Here is a 23,464-nt window from a genome sequence, read left to right as displayed (position 1 = left end):
GGTGAAAAAGGAAATATCTTCCGTTCAAAACTGGAATGAAGCTTTCTGAGAAACTGCTCTGTGTTCTGTTATTTCATCTCACAGAGTTACATCTTTCCCTTCAGGAAGCTTTTCGCTAATGCTGTTCTTCTAGAATTGGCAAAGGGATATTTGGAAGCCCATAGAGGGCTATGGTGAAAAAGGAAACATCTTCCGTTCAAAAATGGAAAGAAGCTTTCTGAGAAACTGCTCTGTGTTCTGTTAATTCATCTCACAGAGCTACATCTTTCCCTTCAAGAAGCCTTTCGCTAAGGCTGTTCTTGTGGAATTGGCAAAGGGATATTTGGAAGCCCATAGAGGACTATGGTGAAAAAGGAAATATCTTCCGTTCAAAACTGGAAAGAAGCTTTCTGAGAAACTGCTCTGTGTTCTGTTAATTCATCTCACAGAGTTACATCTTTCCCTTCAAGAAGACTTTCGCCAAGGCTGTTCTTGTGGAATTGGCAAAGGGATATTTGGAAACCCATAGAGGGCTATGGTGAAAAAGGAAATATCTTTCGTTCAAAACTGGAAAGAAGCTTTCTGAGAAACTGCTCTGTGTTCTGTTAGTTCATCTCACAGAGTTACATCTTTCCCTTCAAGAAGCCTTTCGCTAATGCTGTTCTTGTGGAACTGGCAAAGGGATATTTGGAATCCCATAGAGGGCTGCGGTGAAAAAGGAAATATCTTCCGTTCAAAACTGGAAACAAGCTCTCTGAGAAACTGCTCTGTGTTCTCTGAATTCTTCTCACAGAGTTACATCTTTCCCTTCAAGAAGCCTATCGCTAAGGCTGTTCTTGTGGAATTGGCAAAGGGATATTTTGAAGCCCATAGAGGGCTATGGTGAAAAAGGAAATATATTCCGTTCAAAACTGGAAAGAAGCTTTCTGAGAAACTGCTCTGTGTTCTCAGAATTCATCTCATAGAGTTACATCTTTCCCTTTAAGAAACCTTTCGCTAAGGGTGTTCTTGTGGAACTGGCAAAGGGATATTTGGAAGCCCATAGAGGGCTATGGTGAAAAAGGAAATATCTTCCGTTCAAAACTGGAAAGAAGCTTTCTGAGAAACTGCTCTGTGTTCTCTGAATTCATCTCACAGCGTTACATCTTTCCCTTCAAGAATCCTTTCGCCAAGGCTGTTCTTGTGGAATTGGCAAAGGGATATTTGGAAGCCCATAGAGGGCTATGGTGAAAAAGGAAATATCTTCCGTTGAAAACTGGAAAGAAGCTTTCTGAGAAACTGCTCTGTGTTCTGTTAATTCATCTCACAGAGCTACATCTTTCCCTTCAACAAGCCTTACGCTAAGGGTGTTCTTGTGGAATTGGCAAAGGGATATTTGGAAGCCCATAAACGGCTGGGGTGAAAAAGGAAATATCTTCCGTTCAAAACTGGAAAGAAGCTTTCTGAGAAACTACTCTGTGTTCTGTTAATTCATCTCACAGAGTTACATATTTCCCTTCAAGAAGCCTTTCGCTAAGGCTGTTCTTGTGGAATTGGCAAAGGGATATTTGGAAGCCCATAGAGGGCTATGGTGAAAAAGGAAATATCTTCCGTTCAAAACTGGAAAGAAGCTTTCTGAGAAACTGCTCAGTGTTCTATTAGTTCATCTCACAAAGTTACATCTTTCCCTTCAAAAAGCTTTTCGCTAAGGCTGTTCTTGTGGAATTGGCAAAGGGATAATTGGAAGCCCATAGAGGGCTATGGTGAAAAAGGAAATATCTTCCGTTCAAAACTGGAAAGAAGCTTTCTGAGAAACTGCTCTGTGTTCTGTTAATTCATCTCACAGAGTTACATCTTTCCCTTCAAGAAGCCTTTCGCTAAGGCTGTTCTTGTGGAACTGGCAAAGGGATATTTGGAAGCCCATAGAGGGCTATGGTGAAAAAGGAAATATCTTCCGTTCAAAACTGGAAAGAAGCTTTCTGAGAAACTGCTCTGTGTTCTCTGAATTCATCTCACAGCGTTACATCTTTCCCTTTAAGAATCCTTTCGCCAAGGCTGTTCTTGTGGAATTGGCAAAGGGATATTTGGAACCCCATAGAGGGCTATGGTGAAAAAGGAAATATCTTCCGTTGAAAACTGGAAAGAAGCTTTCTGAGAAACTGCTCTGTGTTCTGTTAATTCATCTCACAGAGCTATATCTTTCCCTTCAACAAGCCTTACGCTAAGGCTGTTCTTGTGGAATTGGCAAAGGGATATTTGGAAGCCCTTAGAGGGCTATGGTGAAAAAGGAAATATCTTCCGTTCAAAACTGGAAAGAAGCTTTCTGAGAAACTGCTCAGTGTTCTATTAGTTCATCTCACAGAGTTACATCTTTCCCTTCAAAAAGCTTTTCGCTAAGGCTGTTCTTGTGGAATTGGCAAAGGGATATTTGGAAGCCCATAGAGGTCTATGGTGAAAAAGGAAATATCTTCCGTTCAAAACTGGAAAGAAGCTTTCAGAGAAACTGCTCTGTGTTCTGTTAATTCATCTCACAGAGTTACATCTTTCCCTTCAAGAAGCCTTTCGCTAAGGCTGTTCTTGTGGAACTGGCAAAGGGATATTTGGAAGCCCATAGAGTGCTATGGTGAAAAAGGAAATATCTTCCGTTCAAAACTGGAAAGAAGCTTTCTGAGAAACTGCTCTGTGTTCTCTGAATTCATCTCACAGAGTTACATCTTTCCCTTCAAGAAGCCTTTCGCTAAGGCTGTTCTTGTGGAACTGGCAAAGGGATATTTGGAAGCCCATAGATGGCTATGGTGAAAAAGGAAATATCTTCCGTTCAAAACTGGAAAGAAGCTTTCTGGAAACCGCTCTGTGTTCTCTGAATTCATCTCACACCGTTACATCTTTCTCTTCAAGAAGCCTTTCGCCAAGGCTGTTCTTGTGGAATTGGCAAAGGGATATTTGGAAGCCCATAGAGGGCTACGGTGAAAAAGGAAATATCTTCCGTTCAATACTGGAAAGAAGCTTTCTGAGAAACTGCTCTGTGTTCTGTTAATTCATCTCACAGAGTTACATCTTTCCCTTCAAGAAGCCTTTCGCTAAGGCTGTTCTTGTGGAATTGGCAAAGGGATATTTGGAAGCCCATAGAGGGCTATGGTGAAAAAGGAAATGCGTTCCGTTCAAAACTAGAAAGAAGCTTTCTGAGAAACTGCTCTTTGTTCTGTTAATTCATCTCACAGAGTTACATCTTTCCCTTCAAGAAGCCTTTCGCTAAGACTGTTCTTGTGGAATTGGCAAAGGGATATTTGGAAGCCCATAGACGGCTAAGGTGAAAAAGGAAATATCTTCCTTTCAAAACTGGAAAGACGCTTTCTGAGAAACTGCTGTGTGTTCTGTTAATTCATCTCACAGAGTTACATCTTTCCCTTCAAGAAACCTTTCGCTAAGGCTGCTCTTGTGGAATTGGCAAAGGGATATTTGGAAGCCCATAGAGGACTAAAGTGAAAAAGGAAATATCTTCCGTTCAAAACTGGAAAGAAGCTATCTGAGAAACTGCTCTGCGTTCTGTTAGTTCATCTCACAGTTACATCTTTCCCTTCAAGAAGTCTTTCGCTAAGGCTGTGCTTGTGGAATTGGCAAAGGGATATTTGGAAGCCCATAGAGGGCTACAGTAAAAAAGGAAATATCTTCCGTTCAAAACTGGAAAGAAGCTTTCTGAGAAACTGGTCTTTGTTTTCTCAATTCATCTCACAGAGTTACATCTTTCCCTTTAAGAAGCCTTTCGCTACTGTTGTTCTTGTGGAATTGGCAAAGGGATATTTGGAAGCCCATAGAGGGTTATGGTGAAAAAGGAAATATCATCCGTTCAAAACTGGAAAGAAGCTTTCTGAGAAACTGCTCTGTGTTCTCTGAGATCATCTCACAGAGTTACATCTTTCCCTTCAAGAAGCCTTTCGCTAAGGCTGTTCTTGTGGAACTGGCAAAGGGATATTTGGAAGTCCGTAGAGGGCAATGGCAAAAAAGGAAATATCTTCCGTTCAAAAGTGGATAGAAGCTTCCTGAGAAACTGCTCTGTGTTCCGTTAGTTCATCTAACAGAGTTACATCTTTCCCTTCAAGAAGCCTTTCGCTAAGGCTGTTCTTGTGGAATTGGCAAAGGGATATTTGGAAGCCCATAGAAGGCTGTGGTGAAAAAGGAAATATAATCCGTTCAAAACTGGAAAGAAGCTTTCTGAGAAACTGTTCTGTGTTCCGTTAATTCATCTCACAGAGTTACATCTGTCCCTTCAAGAAGCCTTTCGCTAAGGCTGTGCTTGTGGAATTGGCAAAGGGGTATTTGGAAGCCCATAGAGGGCTACAGTAAAAAAGGAAATATCTTCCGTTCAAAACTGGAAAGAAGCTTTCTGAGAAACTGGTCTTTGTTATCTGAATGCATCTCACAGAGTTACATCTTTCCCTTTAAGAAGCCTTTCGCTACTGTTGTTCTTGTGGAATTGGCAAAGGGATATTTGGAAGCCCATAGAGGGCTATGGTGAAAAAGGAAATATCTTCCGTTCAAAACTGGAAAGAAGCTTTCTGAAAACTGTTCTGTGGTCTGTTAGTTCATCTCACAGAGTTACATCTTTCCCTTCCAGAAGCCTTTCGCTAAGGCTGTTCTTGTGGAATTGGCAAAGGGATATTTGGAAGCCCATAGATGGCTATGGTGAAAAAGGAAATATCTTCCGTTCAAAACTGGAAAGAAGCTTTCTGAGAAACTGCTCTGTGTTCTGTCAATTCATCTCACAGGGTTACATCTTTCCCTTCAAGAAGCCTTTCGCTAAGGCTGTTCTTGTGGAATTGGCAAAGGGATATTTGGAAGCCCATAGAGGGCTATGGTGAAAAAGGAAATATCTTCCGTTCAAAACTGGAAAGAAGCTTTCTGAGAAACTGCTCTGTGTTCTCTGAATTCATCTCACAGAGTTACATCTTTCCCTTCAAGAAGCCTTTCGCTAAGGCTGTTCTTGTGGAATTGGCAAAGGGATATTTGGAAGCCCATAGAGGGCTATGGTGAAAAAGGAAATATCTTCCGTTCAAAACTGGAAAGAAGCTTTCTGAGAAACTGCTCTGTGTTCTCTGAATTCATCTCACAGAGTTACATCTTTCCCTTCCAGAAGCCTTTCGCTAAGGCTGTTCTTGTGGAATTGGCAAAGGGATATTTGGAAGCCCATAGAGGGCTATGGTGAAAAAGGAAATACTTTCCGTTCAAAACTAGAAAGAAGCTTTCTGAGAAAATGCTCTTTGTTCTGTTAATTCATCTCACAGAGTTACATCTTTCCCTTCAAGAAGCCTTTCGCTAAGACTGTTCTTGTGGAATTGGCAAAGGGATATTTGGAAGTCCATAGAGGGCTATGGTGAAAAAGGAAACATCTTCCGTTCAAAACTGGAAAGAAGCTTTCTGAGAAACTGCTCTGTGTTCTGTTAATTCATCTCATAGAGTTACATCTTTCCCTTCAAGAAGCCTTTCGCTAAGGCTGTTCTTGTGGAATTAGCAAAGGGATATTTGGAAGCCCATGGAGGGCTATGGTGAAAAAGGAAATAACTTCCGTTCAAAACTGGAAAGAAGCTTTCTGAGAAACTGCTATGTGTTCTATTAATTCATCTCACAGAGATACATCTTCCCCTTCAAGAAGCCGTTCGCTAAAGGTGCTCTTTTGAAATTGGCAAAGGGATATTTGGAAGCCCATAGAGGGCTGTGGTGAAAAAGGAAATATCTTCCGTTCAAAACTGGAAAGAAGCTTTCTGAGAAACTGTTCTGTGTTCTGTTAATTCATCTCACAGAGTTACATCTTTCCCTTCAAGAAGCCTTTCGCTAAGGCTGTTCTTGTGGAATTGGCAAATGGATATTTGGAAGCCCATAGAGGGTTATGGTGAGAAAGGAAATATCTTCCGTTCAAAACTGGAAGGAAGCTTTCTGAGAAACTGCTCTGTGTTCTGTTATTTCATCTCACAGAGTTACATCTTTCCCTTCAAGAAGCTTTTCGCTAATGCTGTTCTTCTAGAATAGGCAAAGGGATATTTGGAAGCCCATAGAGGGCTATGGTGAAAGGGGAAACATCTTCCGTTCAAAAATGGAAAGAAGCTTTCTGAGAAACTGCTCTGCGTTCTGTTAGTTCATCTCACAGAGTTACAACTTTCCCTTCAAGAAGCCTTTCGCCAAGGCTGTTCTTCTGGAATTGGCAAAGGGATATTTGGAAGCCCATAGAGGGCTATGGTGAAAAAGGAAATATCTTCCCTTCAAAACTGGAAAGAAGCTTTCTGAGAAACTGCTCTGTGTTCTCAGAATTCATCTCATAGAGTTACATCTTTCCCTTTAAGAAACCTTTCGCTAAGGGTGTTCTTGTGGAACTGGCAAAGGGATATTTGGAAGCCCATAGAGGGCTATGGTGAAAAAGGAAATATCTTCCGTTCAAAACTGGAAAGAAGCTTTCTGAGAAACTGCTCTGTGTTCTCTGAATTCATCTCACAGCGTTACATCTTTCCCTTCAAGAATCCTTTCGCCAAGGCTGTTCTTGTGGAATTGGCAAAGGGATATTTGGAAGCCCATAGAGGGCTATGGTGAAAAAGGAAATATCTTCCGTTGAAAACTGGAAAGAAGCTTTCTGAGAAACTGCTCTGTGTTCTGTTAATTCATCTCACAGAGCTACATCTTTCCCTTCAACAAGCCTTACGCTAAGGGTGTTCTTGTGGAATTGGCAAAGGGATATTTGGAAGCCCATAAACGGCTGGGGTGAAAAAGGAAATATCTTCCGTTCAAAACTGGAAAGAAGCTTTCTGAGAAACTACTCTGTGTTCTGTTAATTCATCTCACAGAGTTACATATTTCCCTTCAAGAAGCCTTTCGCTAAATCTGTTCTTGTGGAATTGGCAAAGGGATATTTGGAAGCCCATAGAGGGCTATGGTGAAAAAGGAAATACCTTCCGTTCAACACTGGAAAGAAGCTTTCTGAGAAACTGCTCAGTGTTCTATTAGTTCATCTCACAGAGTTACATCTTTCCCTTCAAAAAGCTTTTCGCTAAGGCTGTTCTTGTGGAATTGGCAAAGGGATAATTGGAAGCCCATAGAGGGCTATGGTGAAAAAGGAAATATCTTCCGTTCAAAACTGGAAAGAAGCTTTCTGAGAAACTGCTCTGTGTTCTGTTAATTCATCTCACAGAGCTACATTTTCCCTTCAAGAAGCCTTTCGCTAAGGCTGTTCTTGTGGAACTGGCAAAGGGATATTAGGAAGCCCATAGAGGGCTATGGTGAAAAAGGAAATATCTTCCGTTCAAAACTGGAAAGAAGCTTTCTGAGAAACCGCTCTGTGTTCTCTGAATTCATCTCACACCGTTACATCTTTCCCTTCAAGAAGCCTTTCGCCAAGGCTGTTCTTGTGGAATTGGCAAAGGGATATTTGGAAGCCCATAGAGGGCTACGGTGAAAAAGGAAATATCTTCCGTTCAATACTGGAAAGAAGCTTTCTGATAAACTGCTCTGTGTTCTGTTAATTCATCTCACAGAGTTACATCTTTCCCTTCAAGAAGCCTTTCGCTAAGGCTGTTCTTGTGGAATTGGCAAAGGGATATTAGGAAGCCCATAGAGGGCTATGGTGAAAAAGGAAATACTTTCCGTTCAAAACTAGAAAGAAGCTTTGTGAGAAACTGCTCTTTGTTCTGTTAATTCATCTCACAGAGTTACATCTTTCCCTTCAAGAAGCCATTCGCTAAGACTGTTCTTGTGGAATTGGCAAAGGGATATTTGGAAGCCCATAGAGGGCTATGGTGAAAAAGGAAATATCTTCCGTTCAAAACTGGAAAGACGCTTTCTGAGAAACTGCTGTGTGTTCTGTTAATTCATCTCACAGAGTTACATCTTTCCCTTCAAGAAACCTTTCGCTAAGGCTGCTCTTGTGGAATTGGCAAAGGGATATTTGGAAGCCCAGAGAAGACTAAAGTGAAAAAGGAAATATCTTCTGTTCAAAACTGGAAAGAAGCTATCTGAGAAACTGCTCTGTGTTCTGTTAGTTCATCTCACAGAGTTACATCTTTCCCTTCAAGAAGTCTTTCGCTAAGGCTGTTCTTCTGGAATTGGCTAGGGATATTTGGAAGCCCTTAGAGGGCTATGGTGAAAAAGGAAATATCTTTCTTTCAAAACTGGAAAGAAGCTTTCTGAGAAACTCCTCTGTGTTCTCTGATATCATCTCACAGAGTTACATCTTTCCCTTCAAGAAGCCTTTCGCTAAGGCTGTTCTTGTGGAACTGCAAAGGGATATTTGGAAGTCCGTAGAGGGCAATGGCGAAAAAGGAAATATCTTCCGTTCAAAACTGGAAAGAAGCTTTCTGAGAAACTGCTCTGTGTTCCGTTAGTTCATCTAACAGAGTTACATCTTTCCCTTCAAGAAGCCTTTCGCTGAGGCTGTTCTTGTGGAATTGGCAAAGGGATATTTGGAAGCCCATAGAAGGCTGTGGTGAAAAAGGAAATATAATCCGTTCAAAACTGGAAAGAAGCTTTCTGAGAAACTGTTCTGTGTTCCGTTAATTCATCTCACAGAGTTACATCTGTCCCTTCAAGAAGCCTTTCGCGAAGGCTGTGCTTGTGGAATTGGCAAAGGGATATTTGGAAGCCCATAGAGGGCTACAGTAAAAAAGGAAATATCTTCCATTCAAAACTGGAAAGAAGCTTTCTGAGAAACTGGTCTTTGTTTCTGAATTCATCTCACAGAGTTACATCTTTCCCTTCAAGAAGCCTTTCGCTAAGGCTGTTGTTGTGTAATTGGCAAAGGGATATTTGGAAGCCCATAGAGGGCTATGGTGAAAAAGGAAATATCTTCCGTTCAAAACTGGAAAGATGCTTTCTGAGAAACTGCTCTGTGTTCTGTTAGTTCATCTCACAGAGTTACATCTTTCCCTTCAAGAAGCCTTTCGCCAAGGCTGTTCTTGTGTAACTGGAAAAGGGATATTTGGAAGCCCATAGATGGCTATGGTGAGAAAGGAAATATCTTCCGTTCAATACTGGAAAGAAGCTTTCTGAGAAACTGCTCTGTGTTCTGTTAGTTCATCTCACAGAGTTACATCTTTACCTTCAAGAAGCCTTTCGCTAAGGCTGTTCTTGTGGAACTGGCAAGGGGATATTTAGAAGACCATAGAGGGCTATGGTGAAAAAGTAAATATCTTCCGTTCAAAACTGGAAAGAAGCTTTCCTAGAAACTGCTCTGTGTTCTGTTAATTCATCTCACAGAGTTACATCTTTCCCTTCAAGAAGCCTTTCGCTAAGGCTGTTCTTGTGGAATTGGCAAAGGGATATTTGGAAGCCCATAGAGGGCTATGGTGAAAAAGGAAATATCTTCCGTTCAAAACTGGAAAGAAGCTTTCTGAGAAACTGCTCTGTGTTCTGTTAATTCATCTCACAGAGTTAGATCTTTCCCTTCAAGAAGCCTTTCGCTAAGGCTGTTCTTGTGGAACTGGCAAAGGGATATTTGGAAGCCCATAGAGGGCTATGGTGAAAAAGGAAATATCTTCCGTTAAAAACTGGAAAGAAGCTTTCTGAGAAACTGCTCTGTGTTCTGTTAATTCATCTCACAGAGTTACATCTTTCCCTTCAAGAAACCTTTCGCTAAGGCTGCTCTTGTGGAATTGGCAAAGGGATATTTGGAAGCCCATAGAGGACTAAAGTGAAAAAGGAAATATCTTCCGTTCACAACTGGAAAGAAGCTATCTGAGAAACTGCTCTGTGTTCTGTTAGTTCATCTCATAGAGTTACATCTTTCCCTTCAAGAAGTCTTTCGCTAAGGCTGTTCTTCTGGAATTGGCAAAGGGATATTTGGAAGCCCTTAGAGGGCTATGGTGAAAAAGGAAATATCTTCCTTTCAAAACTGGAAAGAAGCTTTCTGAGATACTGCTCTGTGTTCCGTTAGTTCATCTAACAGAGTTACATCTTTCCCTTCAAGAAGCCTTTCGCTGAGGCTGTTCTCGTGGAATTCGCAAAGGTATATTTGGAAGCCCATAGAGGGCTATGGTGAAAAAGGAAATATCTTCCGTTCAAAACTGGAAAGAAGCTTTCTGAGAAACTGCACTGTGTTCTCTGAATTCATCTCACAGAGTTACATCTTTGCCTTCAAGAAGCCTTTCGCTAAGGCTGTTCTTGTGGAATTGGCAAAGGGATATTTGGAAGCCCCTAGAGTTCTATGGTGAAAAAGGAAATATCTTCCGTTCAAAACTAGAAAGAAGCTTTCTGAGAAACTGCTCTGTGTTCTCTGAATTCATCTCACAGAGTTCCATCTTTCCCTTCAAGAAGCCTTTCGATAACGCTGTTCTTGTGGAATTGGCAGTGTGATATTTGGAAGCCCATAGAGGGCTATGGTGAAAAAAGAAATATCTTCCGTTCAAAACTGGAAAGTAGCTGTCTGAGAAACTGCTCTGTGTTCTCTGAATTCATCTCACAGAGTTACATCTTTCCCTTCAAGAAGCCTTTCGCTAAGGCTGTTCTTGTGGAACTGGCAAAGGGATATTTGGAAGCCCATAGAGGGCTAGGGTGAAAAGGAAATATCTTACGTTCAAAATTGGAAAGAAGCTTTCTGAGAAACTGCTCTGTTTTCTCTGAATTCATCTCACAGAGTTACATCTTTCCCTTCAAGAAGCCTTTCGCTAAGGCTGTTCTTGTGGAATTGGCAAAGGGATATTTGGAAGCCCATAGAGGACTATGGTTAAAAAGGAAATATCTTCCGTTCAAAACTGGAAAGTAGCTTTCTGAGAAACTGCTCTGTGTTCTCTGAATTCATCTCACAGAGTTACATCTTTCCCTTCAAGAAGCCTTTCGCTACTGCTGTTCTTGTGGAATTGGCATAGTGATATTTGGAAGCCCATAGAGGGCTATGGTGAAAAAGGAAATATCTTCCGTTCAAAACTGGAAAGTAGCTTTCTGAGAAACTGCTCTGTGTTCTCTGAATTCATCTCACAGATTTACATCTTTCCCTTCAAGAAGCCTTTCGCTACTGCTGTTCTTGTGGAATTGGCAAAGGGATATATGGAAGCCCTTAGAGGGCTATGGTGAAAAAGGAAATATCTTCCGTTCAAAACAGGAAAGAAGCTTTCTGAGAAACTGCTCTGTGTTCTGTTAATTCATCTCACAGAGTTACATCTTTCAAGAATCCTTTCGCTAAGGCTGTTCTCGTGGAATTCGCAAAGGTATATTTGGAAGCCCATAGAGGGCTATGGTGAAAAAGGAAATATCTTCCGTTCAAAAGTGGAAAGAAACTTTCTGAGAAACTGCTCTGTGTTCTCTGAATTCATCTCACAGAGTTACATCTTTCCCTTCAAGAAGCCTTTCGCTAAGGCTGTTCTTGTGGAATTGGCAAAGGGATATTTGGAAGCCCTTAGAGGGCTATGGTGAAAAAGGAAATATCTTCCGTTCAAAACAGGAAAGAAGCTTTCTGAGAAACTGCTCTGTGTTCTGTTAATTCATCTCACAGAGTTACATCTTTCAAGAAGCATTTCGCTAAGGCTGTTCTCGTGCAATTCGCAAAGGTATATTTGGAAGCCCTTAGAGGGCTATGGTGAAAAAGGAAATATCTTCCGTTCAAAACTGGAAGGAAGCTTTCTGAGAAACTGCTCTGTGTTCTCTGAATTCATCTCACAGAGTTACATCTTTCCCTTCAAGAAGCCTTTCGCTAAGGCTATTCTTGTGGAATTGGCAAAGGGATATTTGGAAGCCCCTAGAGGGCTATGGTGAAAAAGGAAATATCTTCCGTTCAACCCTAGAAAGAAGCTTTCTGAGAAACTGCTCTGTGTTCTCTGAATTCATCTCACAGAGTTACATCTTTCCCTTCAAGAAGCCTTTCGCTAAGGCTGTTCTTGTGGAACTGGCAAAGGGATATTTGGATGCCCATAGAGGGCTAGGGTGAAAAGGAAATATCTTCTGTTCAAAATTGGAAAGAAGCTTTCTGAGAAACTGCTCTGTTTTCTCTGAATTCATCTCACAGAGTTACATCTTTCCCTTCAAGAAGCCTTTCGCTAAGGCTGTTCTTGTGGAATTGGCAAAGGGATATTTGGAAGCCCTTAGAGGGCTATGGTGAAAAAGGAAATATCTTTCGTTCAAAACTGGAAAGAAGCTTTCTGAGAAACTGTTCTGTGTTCCCTGAATTCATCTCACAGAGACACATCTTTCCCTTCAAGAAGCCTTTCGCTAACGCTGTTCTTGTGGAATTGGCAGAGTGATATTTGGAAGCCCATATAGGACTATGGTGAAAAAGGAAATACCTTCCGTTCAAAACTGGAAAGTAGCTTTCTGAGTAACTGCTCTGTGTTCTCTGAATTCATCGCACAGATTTACATCTTTCCCTTCAAGAAGCCTTTCGCTACTGCTGTTCTTGTGGAATTGGCAAAGTGATATTTGGAAGCCCATAGAGGGCTATGGTGAAAAAGGAAATATCTTCCGTTCAAAACTGGAAAGAAGCTTTCTGAGAAAATGTTCTGTGTTCTGTTAATTCATCTCACAGAGTTACATCTTTCCCTTCAAGAAGCCTTTCGCTAAGGCTGTTCTTGTGGAATTGGAAAAGGGATATTTGGAAGCCCATAGAGGGCTATGGTGAAAAAGGAAATATCTTCCGTTCAAAACTGGAAAGAAGCTTTCTGAGCAACGGCTCTGTGTTCTGTTAATTCATCTCACAGAGTTACATCTTTCCCTTCAAGAAGCCTTTCGCTAAGCCTGTTCTTGTGGAATTGGCAAAGGGATATTTGGAAGCCCATAGAGGGCTATGGTGAAAAAGGAAATATCTTCCGTTCAAAACTGGAAAGAAGCTTTCTGAGAAACTGCTCTGTGTTCTCTGAATTCATCTCACAGAGTTACATCTTTCCCTTCAAGAAGCCTTTCGCTAAGGCTGTTCTTGTGATATTGGCAAAGGGATATTTGGAAGCACATAGAGGGCTATGGGGAAAAAGGAAATATCTTCCGTTCAAACCGGAAAGAAGCTTTCTGAGAAACTGCTCTGTGTTCTGTTAATTCATCTCACAGAGCTACATCTTTCCCTTCAAGAAGCCTTTCGCTAAGGCTTTTCTTGTGAAATTGGCAAAGTGATATTTGGAAGCACATAGAGGGCTATGGTGAAAAAGGAAATATCTTCCGTTCAAAACCGGAAAGAAGCTTTCTGAGAAACTGTTCTGTGTTCTGTTAGTTCATCTCACAGAGTTACATCATTCCCTTCAAGAAGCCTTTCGGTAAGGCTGTTCTTGTGGAATTAGCAAAGGGATATTTGGAAGCCCTTAGAGGGCTATGGTGAAAAAGGAATTACCTTCCGTTCAAAACCAGAAAGAAGCTTTCTGAGAAACTGTTCTGTGTTCTGTTAGTTCATCTCACAGAGTTACATCTTTCCCTTCAAGAAGCCTTTCGGTAAGTCTGTTCTTGTGGAATTAGCAAAGGGATATTTGGAAGCCCTTAGAGGGCTATGGTGAAAAAGGAAATATCTTCCGTTCAAAACTGGAAAGAAGCTTTCTGAGAAACTGCTCTGTGTTCTCTGAATTCATCTCACAGAGTTACATCTTTGCCTTCAAGAAGCCTTTCGCTAAGGCTGTTCTTGTGGAATTGGCAAAGGGATATTTTGAAGCCCTTAGAGGGCTCTGGTGAAAAAGGAAATATCTTCCGTTCAAACTGGAAAGAAGCTTTCTGAGAAAATGCTCTGTGTTCTGTTAATTCATCTCACAGAGCTACATCTTTCCCTTCAAGAAGCCTTTCGCTAATGCTTTTCTTTTGAAATTGGCAAAGTGATATTTGGAAGCACATAGAGGGCTATGGTGAAAAACGAAATATCTTCCGTTCAAAACCGGAAAGAAGCTTTCTGAGAAACTGTTCTGTGTTCTGTTAGTTCATCTCACAGAGTTACATCTTTCCCTTCAAGAAGCCTTTCGGTAAGGCAGTTCTTGTGGAATTGGCAAAGGGATATTGGGAAGCCCATAGAGGGCTACGGTGAAAAAGCAAATATCTTCCGTTCAAAACTGGAAAGAAGCTTTCTGAGCAACTGCTCTGTGTTCTCTTAATTCATCTCACAGAGTTACATCTTTCCCTTCAAGAAGCCTTTCGCTAAGGCTGTTCTTCTGGAATTGGCAAAGGGATATTTGGAAGCCCATAGAGGGCTATGCTGAAAAAGGAAATATCTTCCGTTCAAAACTGGAAAGAAGCTTTCTGAGAAACTGCTCTGTGTTCTGTTAATTCATCTCACAGAGTTACATCTTTCCCTTGAAGAAGCCTTTCGCTAAGGCTGTTATTGTGGAATTGGCAAAGGAATATTTGGAAGACCATAGAGGGCTATGGTGAAAAAGGAAATATCTTCCGTTCAAAACTGGAAAGAAGCTTTCTGAGAAACTGCTCTGTGTTCTGTTAATTCATCTCACAGAGTTAGATCTTTCCCTTCAAGAAGCCTTTCGCTAAGGCTGTTCTTGTGGAACTGGCAAAGGGATATTTGGAAGCCTATAGAGGGCTATGGTGAAAAAGGAAATATCATCCGTTCAAAACTGGAAAGAAGCTTTCTGAGAAACTGCTCTGTGTTCTCTGAGATCATCTCACAGAGTTACATCTTTCCCTTCAAGAATCCTTTCGCTAAGGCTGTTCTTGTGGAACTGGCAAAGGGATATTTGGAAGTCCGTAGAGGGCAATGGCAAAAAAGGAAATATCTTCCGTTCAAAAGTGGATAGAAGCTTTCTGAGAAACTGCTCTGTGTTCCGTTAGTTCATCTAGCAGAGTTACATCTTTCCCTTCAAGAAGCCTTTCGCTAAGGCTGTTCTTGTGGAATTGGCAAAGGGATATTTGGAAGCCCATAGAAGGCTGTGGTGAAAAAGGAAATATAATCCGTTCAAAACTGGAAAGAAGCTTTCTGAGAAACTGTTCTGTGTTCCGTTAATTCATCTCACAGAGTTACATCTGTCCCTTCAAGAAGCCTTTCGCTAATGCTGTGCTTGTGGAATTGGCAAAGGGGTATTTGGAAGCCCATAGAGGGCTACAGTAAAAAAGGAAATATCTTCCGTTCAAAACTGGAAAGAAGCTTTCTGAGAAACTGGTCTTTGTTATCTGAATGCATCTCACAGAGTTACATCTTTCCCTTTAAGAAGCCTTTCGCTACTGTTGTTCTTGTGGAATTGGCAAAGGGATATTTGGAAGCCCATAGAGGGCTATGGTGAAAAAGGAAATATCTTCCGTTCAAAACTGGAAAGAAGCTTTCTGAAAACTGTTCTGTGGTCTGTTAGTTCATCTCACAGAGTTACATCTTTCCCTTCCAGAAGCCTTTCGCTAAGGCTGTTCTTGTGGAATTGGCAAAGGGATATTTGGAAGCCCATAGATGGCTATGGTGAAAAAGGAAATATCTTCCGTTCAAAACTGGAAAGAAGCTTTCTGAGAAACTGCTCTGTGTTCTGTCAATTCATCTCACAGGGTTACATCTTTCCCATCAAGAAGCCTTTCGCTAAGGCTGTTCTTGTGGAATTGGCAAAGGGATATTTGGAAGCCCATAGAGGGCTATGGTGAAAAAGGAAATATCTTCCGTTCAAAACTGGAAAGAAGCTTTCTGAGAAACTGCTCTGTGTTCTCTGAATTCATCTCACAGAGTTACATCTTTCCCTTCAAGAAGCCTTTCGCTAAGGCTGTTCTTGTGGAATTGGCAAAGGGATATTTGGAAGCCCATAGAGGGCTATGGTGAAAAAGGAAATATCTTCCGTTCAAAACTGGAAAGAAGCTTTCTGAGAAACTGCTCTGTGTTCTCTGAATTCATCTCACAGAGTTACATCTTTCCCTTCCAGAAGCCTTTCGCTAAGGCTGTTCTTGTGGAATTGGCAAAGGGATATTTGGAAGCCCATAGAGGGCTATGGTGAAAAAGGAAATACTTTCCGTTCAAAACTAGAAAGAAGCTTTCTGAGAAAATGCTCTTTGTTCTGTTAATTCATCTCACAGAGTTACATCTTTCCCTTCAAGAAGCCTTTCGCTAAGACTGTTCTTGTGGAATTGGCAAAGGGATATTTGGAAGTCCATAGAGGGCTATGGTGAAAAAGGAAACATCTTCCGTTCAAAACTGGAAAGAAGCTTTCTGAGAAACTGCTCTGTGTTCTGTTAATTCATCTCATAGAGTTACATCTTTCCCTTCAAGAAGCCTTTCGCTAAGGCTGTTCTTGTGGAATTAGCAAAGGGATATTTGGAAGCCCATGGAGGGCTATGGTGAAAAAGGAAATAACTTCCGTTCAAAACTGGAAAGAAGCTTTCTGAGAAACTGCTATGTGTTCTATTAATTCATCTCACAGAGATACATCTTCCCCTTCAAGAAGCCGTTCGCTAAAGGTGCTCTTTTGAAATTGGCAAAGGGATATTTGGAAGCCCATAGAGGGCTGTGGTGAAAAAGGAAATATCTTCCGTTCAAAACTGGAAAGAAGCTTTCTGAGAAACTGTTCTGTGTTCTGTTAATTCATCTCACAGAGTTACATCTTTCCCTTCAAGAAGCCTTTCGCTAAGGCTGTTCTTGTGGAATTGGCAAATGGATATTTGGAAGCCCATAGAGGGTTATGGTGAAAAAGGAAATATCTTCCGTTCAAAACTGGAAGGAAGCTTTCTGAGAAACTGCTCTGTGTTCTGTTATTTCATCTCACAGAGTTACATCTTTCCCTTCAAGAAGCTTTTCGCTAATGCTGTTCTTCTAGAATAGGCAAAGGGATATTTGGAAGCCCATAGAGGGCTATGGTGAAAGGGGAAACATCTTCCGTTCAAAAATGGAAAGAAGCTTTCTGAGAAACTGCTCTGTGTTCTGTTAATTCATCTCACAGAGCTACATATTTCCCTTCAAGAAGCCTTTCGCTAAGGCTCTTCTTGTGGAATTGGCAAAGGGATATTTGGAAGCCCATAGAGGGCTATGGTGAAAAAGGAAATATCTTCTGTTCAAAACTGGAAAGAAGCTCTCTGAGAAACTGCTCTGTATTCTCTGAATTCTTCTCACAGAGTTACATCTTTCCCTTCAAGAAGCCTATCGCTAAGGCTGTTCTTGTGGAATTCGCAAAGGGATATTTTGAAGCCCATAGAGGGCTATGGTGAAAAAGGAAATATCTTCCGTTCAAAACTGGAAAGAAGCTTTCTGAGAAACTGCTCTGTGTTCTGTTAATTCATCTCACAGAGTTACACCTTTCCCTTCATGAAGCCTTTCGCTAAGGCTCTTCTTGTGGAATTGGCAAAGGGATATTTGGAAGCCCATAGAGGGCTATGGTGAAAAAGGAAATATCTTCCGTTCAAAACTGGAAAGAAGCTTTCTGAGAAACTGCTCTGCGTTCTGTTAGTTCATCTCACAGAGTTACAACTTTCCCTTCAAGAAGCCTTTCGCCAAGGCTGTTCTTCTGGAATTGGCAAAGGGATATTTGGAAGCCCATAGAGGGCTATGGTGAAAAAGGAAATATCTTCCCTTCAAAACTGGAAAGAAGCTTTCTGAGAAACTGCTCTGTGTTCTCAGAATTCATCTCATAGAGTTACATCTTTCCCTTTAAGAAACCTTTCGCTAAGGGTGTTCTTGTGGAACTGGCAAAGGGATATTTGGAAGCCCATAGAGGGCTATGGTGAAAAAGGAAATATCTTCCGTTCAAAACTAGAAAGAAGCTTTCTGAGAAACTGCTCTGTGTTCTCTGAATTCATCTCACAGCGTTACATCTTTCCCTTCAAGAATCCTTTCGCCAAGGCTGTTCTTGTGGAATTGGCAAAGGGATATTTGGAAGCCCATAGAGGGCTATGGTGAAAAAGGAAATATCTTCCGTTGAAAACTGGAAAGAAGCTTTCTGAGAAACTGCTCTGTGTTCTGTTAATTCATCTCACAGAGCTACATCTTTCCCTTCAACAAGCCTTACGCTAAGGGTGTTCTTGTGGAATTGGCAAAGGGATATTTGGAAGCCCATAAACGGCTGGGGTGAAAAAGGAAATATCTTCCGTTCAAAACTGGAAAGAAGCTTTCTGAGAAACTACTCTGTGTTCTGTTAATTCATCTCACAGAGTTACATATTTCCCTTCAAGAAGCCTTTCGCTAAATCTGTTCTTGTGGAATTGGCAAAGGGATATTTGGAAGCCCATAGAGGGCTATGGTGAAAAAGGAAATACCTTCCGTTCAACACTGGAAAGAAGCTTTCTGAGAAACTGCTCAGTGTTCTATTAGTTCATCTCACAGAGTTACATCTTTCCCTTCAAAAAGCTTTTCGCTAAGGCTGTTCTTGTGGAATTGGCAAAGGGATAATTGGAAGCCCATAGAGGGCTATGGTGAAAAAGGAAATATCTTCCGTTCAAAACTGGAAAGAAGCTTTCTGAGAAACTGCTCTGTGTTCTGTTAATTCATCTCACAGAGCTACATTTTCCCTTCAAGAAGCCTTTCGCTAAGGCTGTTCTTGTGGAACTGGCAAAGGGATATTAGGAAGCCCATAGAGGGCTATGGTGAAAAAGGAAATATCTTCCGTTCAAAACTGGAAAGAAGCTTTCTGAGAAACCGCTCTGTGTTCTCTGAATTCATCTCACACCGTTACATCTTTCCCTTCAAGAAGCCTTTCGCCAAGGCTGTTCTTGTGGAATTGGCAAAGGGATATTTGGAAGCCCATAGAGGGCTACGGTGAAAAAGGAAATATCTTCCGTTCAATACTGGAAAGAAGCTTTCTGATAAACTGCTCTGTGTTCTGTTAATTCATCTCACAGAGTTACATCTTTCCCTTCAAGAAGCCTTTCGCTAAGGCTGTTCTTGTGGAATTGGCAAAGGGATATTAGGAAGCCCATAGAGGGCTATGGTGAAAAAGGAAATATCTTCCGTTCAAAACTGGAAAGAAGCTTTCTGAGAAACTGCTCTGTGTTCTCTGAATTCATCTCACAGAGTTACATCTTTCCCTTCCAGAAGCCTTTCGCTAAGGCTGTTCTTGTGGAATTGGCAAAGGGATATTTGGAAGCCCATAGAGGGCTATGGTGAAAAAGGAAATACTTTCCGTTCAAAACTAGAAAGAAGCTTTCTGAGAAAATGCTCTTTGTTCTGTTAATTCATCTCACAGAGTTACATCTTTCCCTTCAAGAAGCCTTTCGCTAAGACTGTTCTTGTGGAATTGGCAAAGGGATATTTGGAAGTCCATAGAGGGCTATGGTGAAAAAGGAAACATCTTCCGTTCAAAACTGGAAAGAAGCTTTCTGAGAAACTGCTCTGTGTTCTGTTAATTCATCTCATAGAGTTACATCTTTCCCTTCAAGAAGCCTTTCGCTAAGGCTGTTCTTTTGGAATTAGCAAAGGGATATTTGGAAGCCCATGGAGGGCTATGGTGAAAAAGGAAATAACTTCCGTTCAAAACTGGAAAGAAGCTTTCTGAGAAACTGCTATGTGTTCTATTAATTCATCTCACAGAGATACATCTTCCCCTTCAAGAAGCCGTTCGCTAAAGGTGCTCTTTTGAAATTGGCAAAGGGATATTTGGAAGCCCATAGAGGGCTGTGGTGAAAAAGGAAATATCTTCCGTTCAAAACTGGAAAGAAGCTTTCTGAGAAACTCTTCTGTGTTCTGTTAATTCATCTCACAGAGTTACATCTTTCCCTTCAAGAAGCCTTTCGCTAAGGCTGTTCTTGTGGAATTGGCAAATGGATATTTGGAAGCCCATAGAGGGTTATGGTGAAAAAGGAAATATCTTCCGTTCAAAACTGGAAGGAAGCTTTCTGAGAAACTGCTCTGTGTTCTGTTATTTCATCTCACAGAGTTACATCTTTCCCTTCAAGAAGCTTTTCGCTAATGCTGTTCTTCTAGAATAGGCAAAGGGATATTTGGAAGCCCATAGAGGGCTATGGTGAAAGGGGAAACACCTTCCGTTCAAAAATGGAAAGAAGCTTTCTGAGAAACTGCTCTGTGTTCTGTTAATTCATCTCACAGAGCTACATATTTCCCTTCAAGAAGCCTTTCGCTAAGGCTCTTCTTGTGGAATTGGCAAAGGGATATTTTGAAGCCCATAGAGGGCTATGGTGAAAAAGGAAATATCTTCCGTTCAAAACTGGAAAGAAGCTTTCTGAGAAACTGCTCTGTGTTCTGTTAATTCATCTCACAGAGTTACACCTTTCCCTTCATGAAGCCTTTCGCTAAGGCTCTTCTTGTGGAATTGGCAAAGGGATATTTGGAAGCCCATAGAGGGCTATGGTGAAAAAGGAAATATCTTCCGTTCAAAACTGGAAAGAAGCTTTCTGAGAAACTGCTCTGCGTTCTGTTAGTTCATCTCACAGAGTTACAACTTTCCCTTCAAGAAGCCTTTCGCCAAGGCTGTTCTTCTGGAATTGGCAAAGGGATATTTGGAAGCCCATAGAGGGCTATGGTGAAAAAGGAAATATCTTCCCTTCAAAACTGGAAAGAAGCTTTCTGAGAAACTGCTCTGTGTTCTCAGAATTCATCTCATAGAGTTACATCTTTCCCTTTAAGAAACCTTTCGCTAAGGGTGTTCTTGTGGAACTGGCAAAGGGATATTTGGAAGCCCATAGAGGGCTATGGTGAAAAAGGAAATATCTTCCGTTCAAAACTGGAAAGAAGCTTTCTGAGAAACTGCTCTGTGTTCTCTGAATTCATCTCACAGCGTTACATCTTTCCCTTCAAGAATCCTTTCGCCAAGGCTGTTCTTGTGGAATTGGCAAAGGGATATTTGGAAGCCCATAGAGGGCTATGGTGAAAAAGGAAATATCTTCCGTTGAAAACTGGAAAGAAGCTTTCTGAGAAACTGCTCTGTGTTCTGTTAATTCATCTCACAGAGCTACATCTTTCCCTTCAACAAGCCTTACGCTAATTGTGTTCTTGTGGAATTGGCAAAGGGATATTTGGAAGCCCATAAACGGCTGGGGTGAAAAAGGAAATATCTTCCGTTCAAAACTGGAAAGAAGCTTTCTGAGAAACTACTCTGTGTTCTGTTAATTCATCTCACAGAGTTACATATTTCCCTTCAAGAAGCCTTTCGCTAAATCTGTTCTTGTGGAATTGGCAAAGGGATATTTGGAAGCCCATAGAGGGCTATGGTGAAAAAGGAAATACCTTCCGTTCAACACTGGAAAGAAGCTTTCTGAGAAACTGCTCAGTGTTCTATTAGTTCATCTCACAGAGTTACATCTTTCCCTTCAAAAAGCTTTTCGCTAAGGCTGTTCTTGTGGAATTGGCAAAGGGATAATTGGAAGCCCATAGAGGGCTATGGTGAAAAAGGAAATATCTTCCGTTCAAAACTGGAAAGAAGCTTTCTGAGAAACTGCTCTGTGTTCTGTTAATTCATCTCACAGAGCTACATTTTCCCTTCAAGAAGCCTTTCGCTAAGGCTGTTCTTGTGGAACTGGCAAAGGGATATTAGGAAGCCCATAGAGGGCTATGGTGAAAAAGGAAATATCTTCCGTTCAAAACTGGAAAGAAGCTTTCTGAGAAACCGCTCTGTGTTCTCTGAATTCATCTCACACCGTTACATCTTTCCCTTCAAGAAGCCTTTCGCCAAGGCTGTTCTTGTGGAATTGGCAAAGGGATATTTGGAAGCCCATAGAGGGCTACGGTGAAAAAGGAAATATCTTCCGTTCAATACTGGAAAGAAGCTTTCTGATAAACTGCTCTGTGTTCTGTTAATTCATCTCACAGAGTTACATCTTTCCCTTCAAGAAGCCTTTCGCTAAGGCTGTTCTTGAGGAATTGGCAAAGGGATATTAGGAAGCCCATAGAGGGCTATGGTGAAAAAGGAAATACTTTCCGTTCAAAACTAGAAAGAAGCTTTGTGAGAAACTGCTCTTTGTTCTGTTAATTCATCTCACAGAGTTACATCTTTCCCTTCAAGAAGCCATTCGCTAAGACTGTTCTTGTGGAATTGGCAAAGGGATATTTGGAAGCCCATAGAGGGCTATGGTGAAAAAGGAAATATCTTCCGTTCAAAACTGGAAAGACGCTTTCTGAGAAACTGCTGTGTGTTCTGTTAATTCATCTCACAGAGTTACATCTTTCCCTTCAAGAAACCTTTCGCTAAGGCTGCTCTTGTGGAATTGGCAAAGGGATATTTGGAAGCCCAGAGAAGACTAAAGTGAAAAAGGAAATATCTTCTGTTCAAAACTGGAAAGAAGCTATCTGAGAAACTGCTCTGTGTTCTGTTAGTTCATCTCACAGAGTTACATCTTTCCCTTCAAGAAGTCTTTCGCTAAGGCTGTTCTTCTGGAATTGGCTAGGGATATTTGGAAGCCCTTAGAGGGCTATGGTGAAAAAGGAAATATCTTTCTTTCAAAACTGGAAAGAAGCTTTCTGAGAAACTCCTCTGTGTTCTCTGATATCATCTCACAGAGTTACATCTTTCCCTTCAAGAAGCCTTTCGCTAAGGCTGTTCTTGTGGAACTGCAAAGGGATATTTGGAAGTCCGTAGAGGGCAATGGCGAAAAAGGAAATATCTTCCGTTCAAAACTGGAAAGAAGCTTTCTGAGAAACTGCTCTGTGTTCCGTTAGTTCATCTAACAGAGTTACATCTTTCCCTTCAAGAAGCCTTTCGCTGAGGCTGTTCTTGTGGAATTGGAAAAGGGATATTTGGAAGCCCATAGAAGGCTGTGGTGAAAAAGGAAATATAATCCGTTCAAAACTGGAAAGAAGCTTTCTGAGAAACTGTTCTGTGTTCCGTTAATTCATCTCACAGAGTTACATCTGTCCCTTCAAGAAGCCTTTCGCTACTGCTGTTCTTGTGGAATTGGCAAAGGGATATATGGAAGCCCTTAGAGGGCTATGGTGAAAAAGGAAATATCTTCCGTTCAAAACAGGAAAGAAGCTTTCTGAGAAACTGCTCTGTGTTCTGTTAATTCATCTCACAGAGTTACATCTTTCAAGAATCCTTTCGCTAAGGCTGTTCTCGTGGAATTCGCAAAGGTATATTTGGAAGCCCATAGAGGGCTATGGTGAAAAAGGAAATATCTTCCGTTCAAAAGTGGAAAGAAACTTTCTGAGAAACTGCTCTGTGTTCTCTGAATTCATCTCACAGAGTTACATCTTTCCCTTCAAGAAGCCTTTCGCTAAGGCTGTTCTTGTGGAATTGGCAAAGGGATATTTGGAAGCCCTTAGAGGGCTATGGTGAAAAAGGAAATATCTTCCGTTCAAAACAGGAAAGAAGCTTTCTGAGAAACTGCTCTGTGTTCTGTTAATTCATCTCACAGAGTTACATCTTTCAAGAAGCATTTCGCTAAGGCTGTTCTCGTGGAATTCGCAAAGGTATATTTGGAAGCCCTTAGAGGGCTATGGTGAAAAAGGAAATATCTTCCGTTCAAAACTGGAAGGAAGCTTTCTGAGAAACTGCTCTGTGTTCTCTGAATTCATCTCACAGAGTTACATCTTTCCCTTCAAGAAGCCTTTCGCTAAGGCTATTCTTGTGGAATTGGCAAAGGGATATTTGGAAGCCCCTAGAGGGCTATGGTGAAAAAGGAAATATCTTCCGTTCAACCCTAGAAAGAAGCTTTCTGAGAAACTGCTCTGTGTTCTCTGAATTCATCTCACAGAGTTACATCTTTCCCTTCAAGAAGC

The sequence above is a fragment of the Chlorocebus sabaeus genome, chromosome 6 (assembly GCF_047675955.1).
Source record: "Chlorocebus sabaeus isolate Y175 chromosome 6, mChlSab1.0.hap1, whole genome shotgun sequence".
NCBI lineage: Eukaryota > Metazoa > Chordata > Mammalia > Primates > Cercopithecidae > Chlorocebus > Chlorocebus sabaeus.
This window is presented reverse-complemented; position numbering follows the sequence as displayed.